This window comes from Elephantulus edwardii, unplaced genomic scaffold (genome assembly GCF_000299155.1).
Source record: "Elephantulus edwardii isolate Elephantulus edwardi_28Jun2011 unplaced genomic scaffold, EleEdw1.0 scaffold00033, whole genome shotgun sequence".
Classification (NCBI taxonomy): Eukaryota; Metazoa; Chordata; class Mammalia; order Macroscelidea; family Macroscelididae; genus Elephantulus; species Elephantulus edwardii.
In genome coordinates, this window is record NW_006399783.1 from 19872748 (window position 1) to 19892161 (window position 19414).

Consider the following 19414-nt stretch of genomic DNA (forward strand, 5'->3'; position numbering starts at 1 on the left):
TGTGTGAACTTTTACCCTAACTGTGAGTTTTAAAAAGTATCTTTTAAACTGTATTAACATTAGCATAAGCTTCAGATAAATTAATCTTGAAATAAGAAGTTTTAGGAAGTCTTAAAAAAACAAAGTGATGAGACCCATGTGAAATTGTCCAGTACAGATTAGTAAGAGCACGTAAGCTGGTGTGTATTTCCGTGTTGGGAAATCCTTGTCAGCAGTGCGATTTATCCAGACCAAGATATCTAAGGCTCATTCAGAACAACCAGTCGGTTTCTCCTTACCTTCTTAGTCTTCGATGCTTTTTTAGTAGATTTTGTTCATTTCTCCAGTCTCAGGATGCTCAGGTACAAGATGGTGAAGATGGGGGTCCAGCGCTCCCCCATGTACACCAGTCCACAGACCTGCATTTTCCTGGTCCTCCTCAGTTCTGCTTCTGCCCACTATGGATTTGCCATTTCGCACCAGTGTCAGCTGGTCTTGGCCTTGGCTTTGGTTGAACAGTTCTTCAGTCCCTGGGTGTGTGACTCTGTCCTTGGTTTAGGGCCATCTTCCGTGTTGGGCATTTCTGGTCAGGACATATTGGAGGTTGCCCTGACCCTTCTCTAAGGTTCGCTTTTGAGACCCATCTAGTCCTCCCTTGCAAGACCCTTGCCCATCGAGGTCCATGGCTCCATGGAGGGAAACTGTTTTGGTGTAAATTACCTGGAGCCCACCAACCAGTGTAAGGATGCCCTTGTAAGGGGGTCTTCATTCCTTCCATAACAGTGTTATGCTGGTAAATGTTTAGCAGGAGCATTCTGGGAGGGCTAGAGGACTGACTTGCTGATTTTCATGGTGGAAATACATCCAACATAACCTTTTACAAGCTACCAATATGATTTCAACCAGCTTTCAGAATTCCAGACACGTTAACGCTTGGCATTCCCAAGTCAGGACAAGCTGGCTCCAGTTCACTGCTGCTCCCTGGTTACCGTCCTTTAAGGAAGTGGTCACAGAGCGTAGACAAGGATTTCTTTGACTTTCCATGAAGAATCCACTGTGGGCCCCAGGATTGGGGCTGTTTCTCACCCAGGCACCAGGTTCTGGGTAGATATGATATATGGTGGTCAATTACACACTAGAGGGTGTGGTAGACGTGCCTCTAGAACTGATGTTGTGAGTTAGAATCCTACGCTGGGTGAATTAGACAAGTTATTAGTGTCTCTGTACTTCAGCCACTTGATTTGAGAGATGGGGGTAATAGAGGCAGGCTTCTGTTGTCAGGAAAGGCCAGAAAAAGAGAAAGACCCTCAAAAAGATGAATTGGCACAGTGATTTTAACAGTGAGCTCAAGCATATCAGAGGTCATGAGGATGGCGTAGGATAGGGCACGTCAGATGTTGTTCATGGGGTCACTGTAAGCTTTCCCTGAGGTCTGAAAGCCTGAGGGGATAAATCACCCTCCTTTCCTAAAGCCTACCCCTGAATCACAAGGCTACTTACTTATGTCAGCCATTCTCAGCAGCCTGTGCCAACAGATCAGAAAAGAAAGAAGAAGGCTGGACAGAAGATACGAAGGTCCAGAGGCCGGAAGAGGGGCAGGCCCAAGTAACACATAGCCACTGATGGAGTAACATTTCCTGTTGACCAGAAGCTATAAATACCCCTGGCTTACCCTTTGTCTGTGCTGATGCCACATTGGACCTCAGCCCGCCCACACCTGGGCACGAATTAAACAGCATATTGCCACACACGGCCTCCAGTAGTGTTTCCTGGCACATGCTCTGGGTTCGAATTAATTAAAGGGCAGAAACTAGCACCTTTTAGTCGCTCTGAGTCATAGTTGACTTGGTGGCACCTCATAACAACCACCACTTCAGAGTTGAGAGGATTAAATGAGCTGTCCTGTGGGGAAGCCTCAACCCAACGGGAGACCCTTGCAAACTGCTCCATAAATAGGAGCCATTGCTGCCGTCATTGGACCACAATGGGCATGGTCATTTTTTGCCTCCATCTGTGACACACACATAAGTGGAGGGACAGAATTATTGGTTGACAAAACAGGAGTGTCAAGGGCCAGATCCTGTAAGCGTGGACTCTTGGGAAGGTGTTCACTCTGGGTGAGGAGCACTCATGTAGGGGCTTGAGAAGCAAGGATCGTGGAGGGAGGGATGAGTCACAAACTGACTTGTCCAGGTGTGACTCCACAGAGTAGAAAGTTGACATTTGAAAGCCCAGAAGGGCCAGGTAAGGACAACTCACTTGCTGGCCTGCAGGATGCCCTGTGGCTTCAGGGCTGGTCTCTGAACTTGCTGAGGTGAGGAGAAGAAGAACAGGACTTGGGCTGGGACTTTGATGTGAAATGAGCCTGGCCAGACAGTGAAGGGGACAAAGAGAGGCCTGAGTGCCCCCACGAGCACATGTCTCAGGGATCCAGGAGGCGAGCAGACGGTGCCTGTGGGAGACTGGCGGACGACAGGGTTGGCTACATTGTTGAGCTGGGGAGTGACAGGCGGTGAACAGTGCTTAAGGAAGATTAATCTGGCGGCACACGGAGGATGTATGGGAGCAGGAAGAGGCTGGAGGCAAGGAGACCAGCCAGGAGGCTGCTGTAGCCACCCAGGCATGAAATGATGAGGCTTCTCTCCCCAGCGTGGAGGCAGCAAAGCTCAAGTAAAGGAGATGGATGGGGAGCTGCTTCCAAGGAGAAGCCTCTAGATGGTGCATGGAGGGAGTGGAGGGGGAGAAGCAAACATGATTCAGAGCTTTGGCACCCAGGGAAGTGATATCAGACACAGAAAAGGGGTAGGGAGCTGGGTAGGGAGAAGTGGAAAGCTAGCGAGGCTCCCCCAGGAGGCTGTCCCCATGCAGCCAGGCCTTGAGTGTGGAGGCCAGTCCCTGCCAGGGCACTCTGGTCATAAGCAGCACAGACTGGCTCCAGCCACATTGAGCAAGAATAGTGTAATGAAGGTTTGCAGGGCTCACAGACTTGATAGGTAACAAGGGATTGACGTTAACACTTTGTCCTAGGAGAAGCCTTCAAAAGCCCCGGGCAAGATCGAGATCTGCTCTTTAATTTAAGGCAGCCCTTGTGTCCTCAGTCACTGAAGACCTTGGAGGGGAGAGTGGATTTTGTGTGTTTTGTGTAGCCTGGGAGGAGAGCTAGGGCCCATAGGTGAGAGGTACAGGAGGAGACTTGGAAAGTCCTTTCTAAACCACTGTGACACTGGTGGCCTCCCCAGTATCTGGAAAACAATGAAGCTCGTTAGTAACCAACTTGGACTCTGATCATAGCCCCTACCAGCTCACCTTTGAGAAGTTTGTCTGTCTGGCAGAAAGGTCCACAAGCTTTGTGGCTTCTTGTTTGTTATGCATTGTTTTGGCACCTCAACCATATCATCTCATGGTTACAACAACACTACTCTTGCTTTGGTGACCTCTGCCCCAATACCACAAGGTCCTGTAGGGCTGTCACTCTTGGGCTTGCCACCTTCATGCCTTGGAATCACTTGACTAGATTGGATAAATCAGTACAGAGTCTGGACACAGGGATTGGACCAGGGTTGTTGTGTGACCTGGTTCGAGCCAATCAGGAGCTCTTCCCTGGCTTTTCCTGCCTCTTGATTGGCAGTTGTAAAGATGCTAGTGGGGCCTTTGGGTGAGTGGCTGCTATCTTGGAGCTGGAGAGGAGAGTGAGCTGCCCTGACTTCCTGGCCACTTGAGCCCAAACCCTCCTGCCTCAGGTTCACGCCTGCCTGAGCTGAGGTTCAGCACCTTGCACCTGAGCAGGGCCTGGTGCAGGATCTTGGGAGATGGACATGGTGACGTCTACGAAGCACCTGCCCGAGGGCTGCCAGCTGGCAGCGTGCAGGGCATCAGCTCACAATGGCATTTTGTTGGCCAACATAGTCTTTGGGGGAAAAGTGGCATAATATTCTAAAAATTTGAGAATTTATGTAAAAATTCAGATTTCAAGCTTCTCATGGAAAAGTCAAAAGATCTGTGCATAGTGACCCCGTTTCCCCCCGTGGATTGTGGTTGAACCTGATGATCTCTTAGTGGGGATTATACACTCACCACCTAGTATACCCCTGTATGCATGCACCCCAATATCCAGTGCCCCAATATCTCTTGTGCACCCCTGCTTGTGCATCCTCGCCACCATACACTCCACCACCCTAGGCATTCCCACTGCAGCATGCACCCCACTACCCATGCACCCCACTACTCCACTCCCAATGTCCCCCACCAATCCATACCCTCTTAGCACCCTGCACACCCTCTCATCCATGTAGCCCCACTGCCTGGTACACCCCAACACCCTATGCACTCTTCACAGCCTGTGCACCCCCACTCATTCACCACTACTGTCACGCACAACCCTCTGCCTGGTGCACATCACTACTTGTACACACCACCCCCCTACAACCTCAGGTGTCCACACAGCTCCACACGCCCCACTGTCCATGCTGTCCACTCCTGCTTCCCCCATGCATGCACACCATCATTACACCTTTATCAATGTACCCCACCAACCTGCCTGCACACCCGACACACTTGTGCACCTCCATCACCTGGTGCACCTTGAACCTTGCCACCTGTGCACCTGGAGGGTTCAGCACAGCTGGGCACATGGCGGCCACTGAGCGCCTCTACACAGGAGCCTTCCCTCACCTGTACCCTCCCTCCCAGCGTGAGGAGGCTGGTTTTGAGGTCTTGTTACCCATCTATTTACTTGCCAGTGATGGCAGATAGTGCGTGGACACATCTAAGAGATCACTGAAGGCCTGAGACTGAGACTTTGAGATATATTTGGGGTGGGAAGTGGAGATAAGAGGCTCATTCATGTGATCCTGGACACCATTGAGCTCAGACCCCACTTTTAGGGGGTGATTAATCCAGAGCAGGGATGAGGCTTCAGCGCGTGGCTGTTACTGGGATGGGAAAGGAGGATGTGGGGAGTGATTCCAAAGAAGGAAGAAGGAGGCCAAGGAGACAGCAGTGGGAGCCCAGGGAGAGTGGAGTGAGGAACGCTGCAGAGAAGGGCCAGGAGGCTGAGCAGGCCTTGGAGGACAGGCCAGGAGGAGCAGTGTGGGGGCCTGTGCTGAAATGTGCCATGGGAGAATTAATCAAACATTAAATCCAGGAAGGAGGTGGCTAGGGGTACACAGAGACAGTCTGAAGTTTGTAGAAACAGAATGGAAGGAAATTATGGCCAGAAAGGGCACAGAATCTGGGAAGGTACAGAAAGGAGAGGGAGGGAAAGACATAATCACTTAGACAATTTACGTGTATTATTTGTAGGCAGCTCAGAGAGGTGAAGTGCCCAGTGTCACACAGCTATCATCAGTGGAGGCAGGGTCCAGTCCCAGGTCCTCCATATGTCCTTCCTGACTGAGGAGGGAGAAGAGGTGAGATAGAAGAGCCAGGGCCAATGGAGAGGAAGAGTAGTAAAGAAGGGACACAATCAGACATTAGAGAATTGATCTGGCACCTACTATGTGCTGAGGCCTGTTCAGTGGATGCAGCCTGATCCTGCACAGTCCCCATGATCAGACTGCTGAGGTCCTTTGGGGTTTTACTGGCTGGTTTTCAGAGGTGGTTCTCCAGGCCTTTAGTCCTGCTCTTAGTCTGGAAGTTCCACTGAAGCCTGACTACCAAGAACTCTGCTGGTTTTGCAATACTGGTCGCATAACTTCCAACATCACAGCACCACACAAGACACCATAGGATGGCAAGCTGGCAGATCATCAGTGAGCTTATTAAACAGTGTAAAATACTCAATGCAAAAGACCATCAGTGACCATTTCCGCCTTCCTTGTATACCTTTGAATCAGATCTGACTGGCGCAGGAGAAGACGGTGCCCCTCCTTCTCCAGCAGAGCATCTGGTGGATTTGAACCGCGCGATTGCAGTGCACCTTCTTGCCACTAGGCCACCAGAGCTCCCTCCATCAGTGATCATGTTAAACACTTAGTGTAAAACGTGTTTAAAGACGTCCCGTGATGTTGAGATTTACCCACTTCTTGATTACTTTGATGCTTAATTGAAATATCATTATTCTTGCAGAACATCTCCCCCCATCTCCCTGCGCTCCTGGGTGGAGAGTGCCTCTGTCTGGATTTAAGCATGCCTGTGGCATAGCTGCCCTGCCTATGTTTACATTGTTTACTTTGTTTACATTGAAGGATGGATCAAGGGAAGAGGCAATCTGGGTTCAGGCTTCTGTAGGGGAAGGCTTGGGCCCCTGCCCACCTCTGAGCCCATTTTCCCTCCACTAGCCTTTCTCTCCACACTCATACTAACATACCCTCATACTAACCCCAGCCAGGCGCTGCCCTCTCCGCCCCTCTGCTCAGTTTTGTGTGCGTGTCTCATCACCAGGATAAATGTAGCTACAAACAATGCGGCAGGCTGGGTGCTAATTTGTCAGACGCAGTGCTCGGCTGTGATTCCGAATACATTAACATTTTCACATGAAATCATTTCAATTTTTAGTGATTAAGAAGTATTTGTTTTAAAGCATCAGGGTGATTTACTGCAGGCCTGGGGGGTGGAGGGGGTGGGGGCAAGGGAGCCACCAGGTGTGATGTCATTCAGGAGCACCAGCAAAGGCAGAGCTCCCCCTCACACACCACCCACACACAGCCAAAGAGAGCATGTGTGGCAGCACCAGGAGCTGGAGGCTCAGGCCTTCCGGCCCCTTGAAGGCACTAGTGCCCAGAAGTCTCCCTCTGACTCCTCCATGTCATTGTCTCACTTAGATGTTAACTCTTCAGGGAGGCCACCCTACCCTTAGCCTTAGGCAGCACCCCGTCACCCCCTGCTTTTGTTTCTCTGCAGAACTTAGCATCCAAAATGGCCTTTGTTGTTGACTTTCTTACTTGCTTCTTTTTTTTATTTTTTTCTGATTTATTTACAGTTTGAATACATTGTTTTTCACAAAAGATCCTTCCTAGTTCTTTCACCCCCCACCCACCCATCAAACTATGCATCCCTATGATTGACACCCTAACCCCCATACTCAACCGTCTATTTCCACCCTCTCCCCCCCCCCCCGTTCCTTGGATCCCCTTACTCATTCTACAATAATGGTTTTATACAGTATTTGCCCTTTTGGGACTGAGTTCACTCAGCATAATCCTTTCCACTTACCTGCTTCTTTACTGCCCCTTTCTCCATTCAAATATAAGCCTCTTGAGGGCAAGAATTGTGCCTTTTCCTTGCTGAGTCTCCAGGGCCTAGGATAGTGCCTGAAACAAAATAGAAGCTCAGTATTTGGTATGTGGATGGATGAATGAATGAGTGGATGGATGAGATAGTAGCTGGCTAGATGGATGGGTTACTGATTATTCATGAGGTACAGAAGACCTCTCAGCACAAAAAATGTCTTGTAACACTCTTGAGTCAGTCTTCTTCCGGGACTTTGAGGGACCCTAATCCTTCCTAAGGGGGCTCAGTGGGCTTAGTGGTAAGGAATTGCACTACCAACACAAAGGCATGCAGTTTGAATCTCCCAGCTGCTCCATGGGAGAAGGATGGGCAGTCTCCTCCCATGCAATTTACTGCTTCTGAAAACCTGCTGGAGGGTCAGCTATGGATCTGTTCTGACTTGATGATATACAATAACAATAGCCCTTCCTAGGTAACTTGCTTCTGCTGTGTCAGGCTTCCCTGAGCTGAGAAGTACAAGTTCATTAGCACTGGGGCTGGCACTCAGGGGCCTTCAGCCCTCCCTTTCCTCACCAACTCCACTCTCTGGAGCTCATCTGTGTTGGAGGAGGCAGCTTGCCCATTTGCCAGGTGGAGGAGAGCCACCATGAGGGGTCCCTAGGGCTTTGAACAGACTGACTCTCCTAGTCCTGACTACTGCCAACCTTCTTGACCTGGAACTCTTCCTCTCTGCCCTCCCACTTTCCCAAGCAGGGTGGCCCTCTCCAGAGCAGCTCGTAGTTCAGCTAAAGTCTGGCACAAAGGCTGTGTGTGCATGGGGCACATCTGTGGTACATATCTGCTTGTGAACTGGCCTGTGTGCTCATGAGAGGATTCACTCACAGATTTTCCAAGTGAGGATGAGCTCCCCTTGGCCTCTCTGTGGTGGCCATTCTGTAGACCTATCTTAACCCTTCTGCACCTCCCAGACTTTCATGATTCCCTACACCCTACCCTCCAGTCCCTAGACCAGACCTCCCCCCAACCTACCTACCCTAGTGAAAGGAAAATAACTGGAAGCTTTTATCGTTCAGCAGAAGCAACATCAGAAAACAATTATTGTTTTAATTACCTGCTGTCGCCGTACAAGACAGGGAGGTTGTAAAGTGCGATAAAATCTTTCATGTTAATGGGCTGCCAGCCTGGGCCAGGGCACGATTTATGGGACTGCAGCTGGCAACTCCAGTCAGCTCGTATGGAACCCCCAGGGGGCCCCCTCTTGCTGTCCTTGGGGCCAAGTCTCCAGTGTCAGGGCCAGGGCATCCCTTTTGTTCACCACCTTTCTCCCCACCTTCCTTAGCAGACACTGTCTTCTGGGCCCAGGGATGCCCATGCCCGTTATATCCACAAGAGGGGCCTAGAGCATCCCCTTCAGAGATGGACCTTAGCCGGGCCCTGCTTTATGCTCCAGGTGGCTTGGGCTTGAGTGTGAGCCTGTCTTCCAGCCCTTTCTCTCTGAATTGTGCACTCTCCCCACTACATTGTGCGGCATCCTTATCCTCCAGCCACAGAGGGCTGGTGCCTCAGGCACAGTCTTCCTCCTCTTCAATGTCCAGAACTTCTCACCCGTTTCCTCCTTACGTACCCACTTCCACATGTCCAGCCTGAGCCTGTCTGCTGGCTGGGGTCCTCGCTTGTTTCTTTTCTTCAATAAACCCAGCTCTCCGACTACCCACCAGCTTCCCAAAGCCCGTCATGACTCATCATTGCTGGGAACCAACCCTATTTTTTCCCCCCAAGAACTTTCACACATTGTTGATGTTAGAGGTTAAGCATTGGACTTCTTCTAACTGAAAGATCAGTGGATTACACCTACCAGCTTCTCGTTTAAACCTCCCAACTTCTCTGAGGGGGAAAGAGCAGCAGTCTCCTCACATAAAGATTTATAGTCTTTGGAACCCAATGGCACAATTCTACTCTGTCCTGTGAGATTGCTCTGAGTTGGAATAGATTCCACGATAATGAGTTTGGTGTTTCACATTTTATTTCACTCAAACCTCACGACAGAGCTTTGAGCAGATGCTATTATAATGCCCCCATTTTACAGGTGTGGAAACGAAGATATGAGGAAGTCACATGTGTTTCTGGCAGTCTGACTTTAAAGGTAACTCTTGGGAACTGCTCAGAACAGTGTCTAAAATATGCTGTCGCTGTCGTTAGGAGCTTCTGAGTTGAGCACAACTCATAGTAACCCTACGAACAAAAGATCTGAACACTTTTCTGTTCTGTGCCATTCTCGCACTTCCTGACACACAAGAGCCCATTGCAGCAATCACCGCATCTGTCCATCTGGTTGAGAGTCTTCCTCTCCTTCAACAACTGTCCATACTTCCCAACTTCAGGTCCTTCTCCAAGGAATAGCCCCTCCTGGCAACATGGCCAAGGTATGCGAGGTGAAGTCTCATCATTCTTGCCTCCAAAGAACCCTCCAGCTACACCCTCTGTTCGTTCTCTTAACCATCCATGGGATGTCCAATGCTCTTCTCCAACACCACAGCTCAAAGGTGTCAATTCTTTTTCTGTCATCCTTATTCATTGTCCAGGTCTCAGATGCATAGCTAGTAATCAGAAAGACTATGGCCTGAATCAGACGCACCTTAGTCCTCAAACTGGCATCACTACTCCTCAGTAACCGGGAAAGGTCCTTAACTGCAGATTTTCCCAGTGCAAAATGTCTCCTTATTTCCTTACTGCTCATGCTGAGGGTGTTAATTGTGAGTTCAAGCAAGATAAAACTGAAGACAGTTTCAATCTCCTCTCCATCCATCATGACACTGCCTATCAGTCCAGTGGTAAGAACCTTTGTTTTCTTGGTATTGAGATTCAGTCCATTCTGAAGGCTGCATTCCTTGATCTTCTGCAACAAATACTTAAAGTTCTTCACTTTTAGCAAGCAAGGTAGTGCTATCTGCATAACACAGGTTATTGATGAGTCTTTCTCCAATCCTGATGCCACGCTCCTCAGATCATTTGCTCAGCATATAGATTGAATAGGTATGGAGAGAGAGGGAATACAACCCTGATACTCTCCATTCCCAATTTCAAACCATGTAGTGCTTCCCTGCTTTGTTCACACAACAGCCTCCTGATCCAGGTATACGTTCCACCCGAGCACAATCAAGTTCTCTGGGATTCACATTCTTCTCAATGTCAGCCACAACTTATCATGATCTACACAGTCAAATGCCTTTGCATAGTCAATAAAGCACAAATAGACATTCTTCTGGTATTCTTTACTTTTAGCTAGGATTCATCTGACATCAGCAGTGATATCTCTGGTTCCACGGCCTCTTCTAAATCAGACTTAATACATTTTAGCTGTACTAGTAATTGTTGTTCCTGCCAGCAGTCAGGAGATCAAAAGATAATTGCATTTGGTAAATCTGCTGTCAGGGACTTTTCCAGAGTACTGAGAAGCAACGATCTCCGTCTAGAGACTAAGGTGCGCCTGATCCGGTCTTCACAGTTAACTTGCTATGCATCAGAGAGCTGGATAATGACTAAGATGATAGAAGGAGAATTGATGCCTTTGAGTTGTGGTGCTGGAGAAGAGTCTTGAACATAACATGGACCATTAAGAAAACAAATAGGTCTGTCTTGAAGAGAATGAAACCGCGTTTCTCCTTGGAAGCTAGGAGTTTGAAGCTCTGTCTCATATACTTTGGGCACATGGCCAGGAGAGACTGGTTCTTGGAGAAGAACATAATTCTCAGAAGGGTAGAGGGACAATGAAGGAGAGAAAGAACCCAGACGAGATGGATTGATACAGTGACCTGGGCAATAGGAGTAGGTGTGTCGGAGTCAGTGAAACTGGCTCAGGACAGGGCAGGCTTCAGAGCTGTTGTACATAGGGTCGCTGTGAGTCATAGGTGACTCGACAGCACATAACAACTGCTGTTTTACCTGGAGCAATTAGCCACTCTTAATTGTTCTTATCTGTAAAATGGAAACAGCAATCGCTTAGCCTATAGAAGGAGAAGATCAAATAAGCCCGAATATTTACTATGTGGCTGAGAGTGGGATGTGTAGAAATATAGGCGCTTTTTGTTTGCTAGTGTTACTCTGATTATCATGATGATAGTGGAAGTGGAGGTGTGAGGATCAGTTGGGTCCTTACTTCTACTCCAGGGCGATTTGAGCCTGTTCTAGAGTTATACCAGTTTCTGTCAAGGTGATCCTGACTCACAGCAGCCCCTGGTATCAGAGTAGATTGTGGTTCGTGGAGTTTCAGTGGCTGATTTTTCCAGCAGTTCTTCTGACCTTCTGAGGTACCTCGGGGACTGAACCACCAACCTTGCAGTTAGCAGCTAAGTGTGTTAATTGTTTGTAGGGGTAGCCATGAGAGGTTTTAAATCAGGAAAACAACATGATCAGAACTGAGTTTTAGAAGAACCATAGCCCTTTCCCATGGCTAGCAGCATGGAGGCCGCTCAATACGTGGAGTTACTGTGAAAGACGTGAACCAACAGGAGTTCATCAGAGCTCTGGAAGTCCTCCTCAAAAAGTCTGGAAGCTGAGAGTCCCCAAGTGGGCAGACACTGTCAAGCTGGTCAAGTATAAAGAGCTTGCTCCCTATGATGAGAACTGGTTCTACAAGGGAGCTGCTTCCACAGCTCTACAACTGTACCTCTGGGGTGGTTGTGGGGTTGGCTCCATGACCAAAGTCTACGGGGGTGGCAGAGAAACAGCGTAATGCCCATCCAATTCAGCCGAGGCTCCAAAAGCATGGCCCGCTGGGTCCTCCAAGCCCTGGTGGGGCTTAAAACGGTGGACAAGGACCAAGTTGGGGGCCGCAAACTGACACCTCAGGGACAGAGAGATCTGGACAGAATCGCTGGACAGGTGGCAGCTGCCAATAAGAAACATTAGAACAAATGATGCTGGGTTAATAAATTGCCTCATTCGTAGCCAAAAAAAAAGGACCACAGAGGTTCAGTCATGCAGAGCCAGTGTGGCAGGCAGGAGAGAGGAAAAAGCTTGGTGCCGCCACCATAGTCCAGTGAGGGCTGGCCAGGCCTGCCTCTCGGTCATGGCAAGGGAGGGACAGACTCTGAAAGCTATGATGCAAGTGGACCAGACACTTAGGAAGAGCAAGAGAAGGAGTCGACAGCCATCGGGAGGACCTCTCTGTGGTGCACACCTTTGTAAGTTCCGTTTGACCATTTTCCCTTGAGTTCCTTGTGGTTTCAGTGTCATTAGTGTCATCACTAAGAAACTGCTTGCCAAATACAAAGTCAAGAAGTTTTACTTCTGTGTTTTTGCCTAAGAGTCTTGTAGTTTTACTTCTTAAAGTTAAACTTTGTGCTCTATTTTGAATGAATTTTTGTATATGGTGTGAGGTTGGGGTTCAGTTTCATTATTTTGTATATAAAACCCACATTTTCCATGATCATAGATTGTCCTTTCCCATTGAATAGACTTAAGACCTTGTGGAAAATCATTTCACCATGGATGTATGTGTGTATTATCAGACTCTCTGTTTTATTCCATTGGTTCATATGTCTTTCCTTACCACACTGCTCTGATTCTTGAGACTTTGTAACAAATTTTAAAATCATAAACTATGATTATGCATCTTTTAGATCTTCCCTTTCCTATCAAGAGCTAAGCACAAGATGGACATGAGTGGTTATAATTCTTGCCCAGAACATGGGCACCTGAGGTCCAGGGGAACAGTAAGAATATCTGGGAACATGGCCAAGTCAGAGTAGAAAGAAGCCAAACTCAAGAGAATCATGGGGTTTCTCAGAGCGACCCTCAGGAGCTCACCTTCCTCTCTCCGATGTGCCTTGTTTACAGGCTGTGAGTCTGCCCTGGGAGACATTAATTTGTTGACTCACCCACCCACTCATTCGTTCATCATTAACTCATGTCATCGACACATATTTATTGTGCCAAGTTCTGAGCCCGACCCTACAGGTGTCAGGACGGATGGTGGGGCTGTAACTGTGCCCTCGCGCAGCTCTTGTTCTAGTGGAGGAGACAGGCAATGAGCCAGAGAACCAGTGAATAAATGAAATAATTACACAGTGTTGGGAGTACAGAGAGAACAAAGAAATAGCTGAGACAGCCCCCCCTCATCTGTCCCCATCCTGTCTGTGTGTGAGAAGTGGCTCGGGCTCCCAGTCTGCGGAGATGCATGGCCAGCATTAGAGGCCCGACCTGCCTGATCTGTCTCCCTGTCATCCCTGGATTACTCCCCCCATTCTGGCCATCACTTCAGAACTCTAATATATTCTCTGGGGCCTGGGAGGGGCCATTCTTTAAAAATCTTTCTATGGCATCTTCTCCTCTGAGGACCCTAAGGGGAAGAAAAATGCTGGGAGGAGGCAAAAAAGAGAGCAAGAAGGATCTGGTCTCAGAACCCCCAACAGCAGGACAGATGCCAATGGAGCAGGGCCTGCTTGCTGGAGACAGATTTCTCCAGTGGTGTGCGTTTCTCCCTCCTTCTGTCTTTCTCCCCTCTAGTCTCTGTTTCCTGGCCCTCCCCACCCCCACTTGTGTCCCTGCAGGTGTCGGAGCCCACTCCACCTCCACCCTCCCACGGAGATGCTGTCCCCAAGTGCTGGGAGATGGTGTCCCTGATTAGAATTCAATTTGCCAGCATCCCTCCCGGCACCCTCCCAGTTCTCTGAGCAGCACACTGCACAGTCAGGGCTCCTGTGGGGCCCAGCTTCAGTGACTCTGTCCTTTGTACCTTGGCCAGAGTGGCTGGCAGGCTGGGCACAGGCTGGAACAGGTGGCCAGGGGAAATGTGCCAGTGTAGCTGTCACCCGGCAGAATGGAAGATGAGAGGTAGAGGGCAGCACTGTGGGTCTCCGTTGGCGCTTATGTGGCACTTTTGGCGAGGAGTCTGGTTCTCAATGTGACTTCAGGTGGCAATTGTTTCTGGAGCACTGGAAGTCCTTGGCCCCCACCCAGCACTGGGGCTGTCCATTCAGCAGGCCATGCCCAGGGACAGAGAAGTGGTCTCAGGGTGGCTTGGTGGGAAGCAGAGGAGGGAATCCCTTGTGTCGAAACACACTGTAGAAGCTCAGGAATGGGCCTCCGGCCTGGGGCTGCCTCATACACCTAGAGGTAGGCATTGGCATTGAGGTGACCAAGGAAATAAATGCCATGAATGAAGGTGACCTTGCTGCCTGCCTGGAGAGTAGTGACAGTTGTCCCCCACATGGCCAGATCCCCAGGGCTCAGGGCCACCTACAGGTCCTGCCACTCTACCAGGTCACCCATCAGTGCTCCCAAACTTGGGGGGGGTGGGCCACTGGGTCCCTGTCCACAGCTGAGAGAGGTTTCCATCCAGGATTCCGGATCCACCCTGGCCAAAATCCCAGGGAACACTTATTGTTGGCATTTCCCCACCTGGGTCCATCCCTGTCTCTCCTTTCAAATATATGAAATCACTGGGCTCTTAGGACAGCACTGAAGCCCTCTTAAACACGCAGTTGTTTGAGTGAGGGTGGAGGGAAGATGTGCACCTGGGCATTGATGCAAAGGTGCCAATACCTGTACAAGTGCTGCCTTTCTCTCTCTCTCTCTCTCTCTCTCTCTCTCTCTCTCTCTCTCTCTCTCTTTCTCTCTCACAACTGTGTGAGTGCTCTAAGTGTCCTGGGGTGTGGATCCTGTTTGCAAGTGTGTCTCTTTAACTGGGTTCATCAGGAATTGGAAGCAGTTGTTTTTATCACTGATGAGGAGCAGACAAAAGAAACAAAAGATCTGAGTGAATAAACAATTTTCTGACTAGAGAAATATAAGATATGAACTCAGCCAAGAATGAGAGCTAATCTTTTTAAAAAAATTTAAATAAAAGATCTGGATGAGAATGTGTACAGTGAAATTACCAAGTTTGCCATTAAATCCTAAACCCTCCTGAGAAGTACTAAAATGCCAAACTAGTGAGGGATAAACCTCCGGATGAGCTTATCTGGAAAGGCAGGGGTTGAGCTGAGAATGGCCACAGATGTATGGGGAAGTGGTATGGATGGCTCTCGGGGAGCATGGTTTTAGGAGCTTCTTACCTCAGGGAGGGTTGCCTAATGGGTAGGGAGATGCAGAGTCCAAGGGTAGGCGGCTTGTATGTACAGACTGCCCCTTGGGAGAAAGATGGGAAGTCTCTTCCCATGTGATTAACTGCCTTTGAAAACCCACAGGAGGGTTAGCTATGAGTTGGTTCCAACTTGACAACACACAACTTGCCTAAGGAGGGACCCAAAAGAGCAACAGCAGCAGGTCATAGTTAGGAAGGGACTCTGAAGTACGGTGTCATTTGAGGGACACCCATGCCGAGCACTCTGGCTTGCTTGTGGTCATGCCTCCTTAGATGTGGCATCAACCAGCAATTGGCAGAACCTGTGTGCTATTACAGATTTCAGAGACCTGGATCGTTCATCTCCATTCCTTGAGCCTCCAGCTGAATATCTGAGAAATGGACATCATGATGCCGGCAGGTTCTGCCTCACCGAAGACTCCTGTAGAATCACGAGCTCATTTGTAGGTAACTGTAAAATTCAGTACAACTGTGAGTGTTACTGAGAGGGTAGTGATGAAGGGAACTGTCATATGAAACCAGACTAGCCCACCTGGGACAGCTTCACTGTGCAGAGAGTAGCTGAGAGGGGATGTGGCAGCGTAGAAATCTATAAAACCAGAAGGGGCCCGGGAGAAGAGGATGTGAGCTCCTTCCCTCACTCTCAGCCTCATAGAACGAACCCTCTCCCCGTTCCCAGCCTCCACCAACCCTCAGGAGAGGCAAGTTTAAAACCAATAACAGGAAATCCTGCTGCACTCAGCAGGGAATAAACTTTGAAATCATTTCCCCTAGAGGTGATACAGGCTGGAAATATAAATTGCTTCCAGAAAGGTTTAGATAAGTTCATGGATGACAGAGTTAGAGTGGTTCCTGGGCAAAATTAGAATGTTAGGAGGCCTACACCCTATGAGGTGATGTCAAAGGGGAAGTCCCCCGTTAGAACCAGATTCCTGGCCCCAAGGAAGTGGCCTGATACCCCTGCAAGTCTGTGGGTCTGCGTGCAGGAAGGGCTCCTGCCTGATGAAGCTGTCTCTTCTCTCAGCAGCTCCCCTCTGCTCTAAATCCTGCTTTATTCCCTCTCTCACCCTCATTGCTGCACATATACCTACCTACCTCCCCTGCATTACTGCAACATCTCATGGAGATCCCTTGCTAACACCCCCTCTTTGAAAATGCCTGTCTTACTTTCTTAGGAATATCATTACAGACTACCACAAATTGGGCAGGTAAAAGAAATCTATTGTCTTATAGTTTGAGAGGCTAGAAGTCCAAATCAGGGTACCAGCCATGTCGATTCTTTCTGACATTCTGAGAGAGAAGTGCCAGGCATGGGAGCCATGATTCTGAGCCACGGGCATCCACGTGTGTTAGAGGAGAACCGGGTTCCCGAGGGTTTTCAGTGCTAGCTTTTCATAGGTAGATTACCATGTCTTTCTTAAAAAGCACCCCAGCTGAACTCAAACCTCCAACCTTTGGGTCAGCAGCTGAGCACATTAACTATTTGCACCACTCAAGAGCTTCATTTCATGACTGCCTCTGTTTATAGTGACTGCTGGCAATCTTTGGTGTTCCTTTATCGCTCATAGCTTCATTTCCATGTAGTGCCTTCCCTGCATGCAGCATTGTTTGTTCACCCCCATCATGACATACCAAGGAACGCTGGTGGCATAGTGCATTATTGTTGGGTTGTCATTTGAAAGTTCGGCAGTTCAAAGTCTCAAGCTGATCTGTGGGAGAAAGATGAGGCAGTCCCTTTCTGTAAAGACTTGCAGCCTCAGAAATCTTATGAAGAGTCGCTATGAGTCAAAACTGACTCAAAGCCCAGAGGTTTATTATAAGATCTCATTCAGGAGAGAACAGGACTCAACTACTTCAGGAAGGGAGTTCTGGTGGCTTAGAGCATAATGTGTTGGACTGTTAACCAAAAGGTCAGTGGCTCAGACCCACCAGCTGAAACACTGGAGAGAGATAGGTCTCCTTCCTTTAAGATTTACAGCCTTCGAAGCCCGTTGGAGGGACACTATGAGTTGGGGTTCTAGGCTACTCCAGTCTGACCTCATTAACTTAACTGATAACATCTGTGAAGAAAAATTGTCTCTCCCCAGACAAGGTCACATTCCATTAAGACTGAATGTGAGGTACCGGAGCTAAGACCCCAACATATCTTCTGTGAATGAGTGAATGAAAATTCAGTATTATTTGTAAACTTTCACTCAAATAAAATTTTAAATTTTCTATTTTAAAAAAGAATCCAATCTATCTTTTAGCAGGAGTAGGGGAAAGGGGGATGACACAGCTCAGTCTGTAGAAATGCCAAACTCTGCCTCCAGCTTGCCCCAGCCTCTTCACCCATCATCGCACAGCAGCCACTTCCTCCCTGTGAACTCTCTTCCAGCGCAAGCACCTTGCCTGGCAGTGCCCGTGAGCCCATGAGGCTTGGAATCTCGTACTAGACCCTCCGGTGAACGCTATTGGTGTGCAGCCTCTCTTTCTGGCTGCCTTCTCAGAGCCCATCTCTATTTGACTATCTCTCCCAGGGCCCTCAGCAGTGGCTCGCCAAATGAAAACTGCTATTTGAACCCTTCAGGGGCCCACAGCCTTGCAGGGCATGGACATGTGACGTAGACTGATATCCAGGCTGCGTATAGGATCTCTGTAAGGAAGCAGCCCTGTCTGGAGCAGTGCCAGGTTATCTGTCCCATGCAGAAGGTCTGGGGGGACTGAGATTAGTAGGAGAGGCAGGTTTATAGAAGCCACATTCCCCACCATGGCTCCTCAGATGCTTTGGGCCTTTTCCAAGTCCCCACAGTAGCCGGGAGCTCTGTCTCAGCACCACGGAGAGCAACCTGGAGAGGCGCGTGGTTTCAGGACTGTAGACAGCACCCACGCGGCTGCTGGTGTTCTTTACTGTGAGGCTTTATGGGATGTGCCTCTTCTACCTTCCCTGCTTACCCCTTCCGGCTCCCTGTGAAAGCAGAGGAGTGTCTGGGGAATGGAAAGGATGGCTGGTGCCCTCGGCCACTTAATGGGGGTGTTAATGAGAAGTTTCTATTAGCCGTCAAAATTCCCAAGGCCAGCCATGACAAGTCTCCCAGTAATTTAAAGCTAATTGCCATAAGCACTATTTTCCGTATATTTGCCTCTGTGGAGGTCCTCACTCTTACCCTCGGGACCTCATTCACAAAGATTTATTTAGCACCTACTACGTGTCCATCACAGTTTTAGATATGGAGAGTTGTTATGGTTATGTGCCGTCGAGTCGCCTGCATCTCATAGCAACCCTAAACCCTGCTCTATCCCATGCCAGTCTTATTGTCTCCGACACACCTATCCCTATTACCTCAGTGACTGAATCAATCCATCTCATCGAAGGTCTGCCTCTCCTGTGCTGTCCCTCCACCCTCCCAAGCATGGATATGGATGGAGGGAACATGACTGAATAAAACAATACTGACCTTGGCAGAGTTTCCATTCTTAGAGAAATGGCTTCCTTCTCATAGGCTTCTATTGAAATTCCCAGAATTTGTCCCAGGCAGAGCCGGCTCTGCAGACCCTGGGAAAGTAAGCAAATGATGCCTTTTTTGCAAAACAGATTTTCAGTTTAATTTAGCTGTGGTAGTGGTGGGAGCTAGAGAGGTGGTGAGCAGAGGCTAATAAGGCCCAATTCAGATGGTATTTTAGGATTCTAGGAAGCCAGTGTGATTCAGCCACTCCCCTTCTCACAAGCCTTCCATGGCTCCCCAGTGCCTGTGGTAATAAATAGCAGTTCCCCAATCTGCCATTCACGCCCCTTAGTAGACTGTTCTTAATCTACCTTGCCAATCTTATCTTCTTACTTCTCATGTTTCCTACACTCCAGCCAAACTGGATTCTCAGTTAAGGATCTTTTGGTTGCAATATGACAGAAAACTCAACTCAAACAGACTTAAACAGTAAGTGAATGTTATTGACTCTTGTAACAGAAAAGCCCAAAGGTATGGCTGGCTTTGGGCAAAGCTTGATGCACTGGCTCACACACGTCATTCTGGAACGTCTCTTTCCATGCCTCTGCGACATCCTTGGCTTCCACAGGGTAGCTCCTGGCAACTCCATACCCTCTATTTCCTGGTAATAAAACTACTCTAGCAGCCCAGACCCCATGTCCCCACATTCAAAGGAAGGAAGGCATCTCTTACAAAGCCCAGAATATATTTCCCA

General features: G+C 48.8%; 1 protein-coding gene and 1 pseudogene across 1 annotated transcript in view; both read left to right on the top strand.

Annotated features, from left to right (window-relative positions):
• The window catches only part of UNC5A (unc-5 homolog A (C. elegans)), an 82276-nt gene that overhangs the window by 14209 nt on the left and 48653 nt on the right, over positions 1 to 19414 (top strand). The gene's annotated exons all lie outside the window — the stretch shown is intronic.
• LOC102868205 lies at positions 4609 to 12057 on the top strand (annotated as a pseudogene).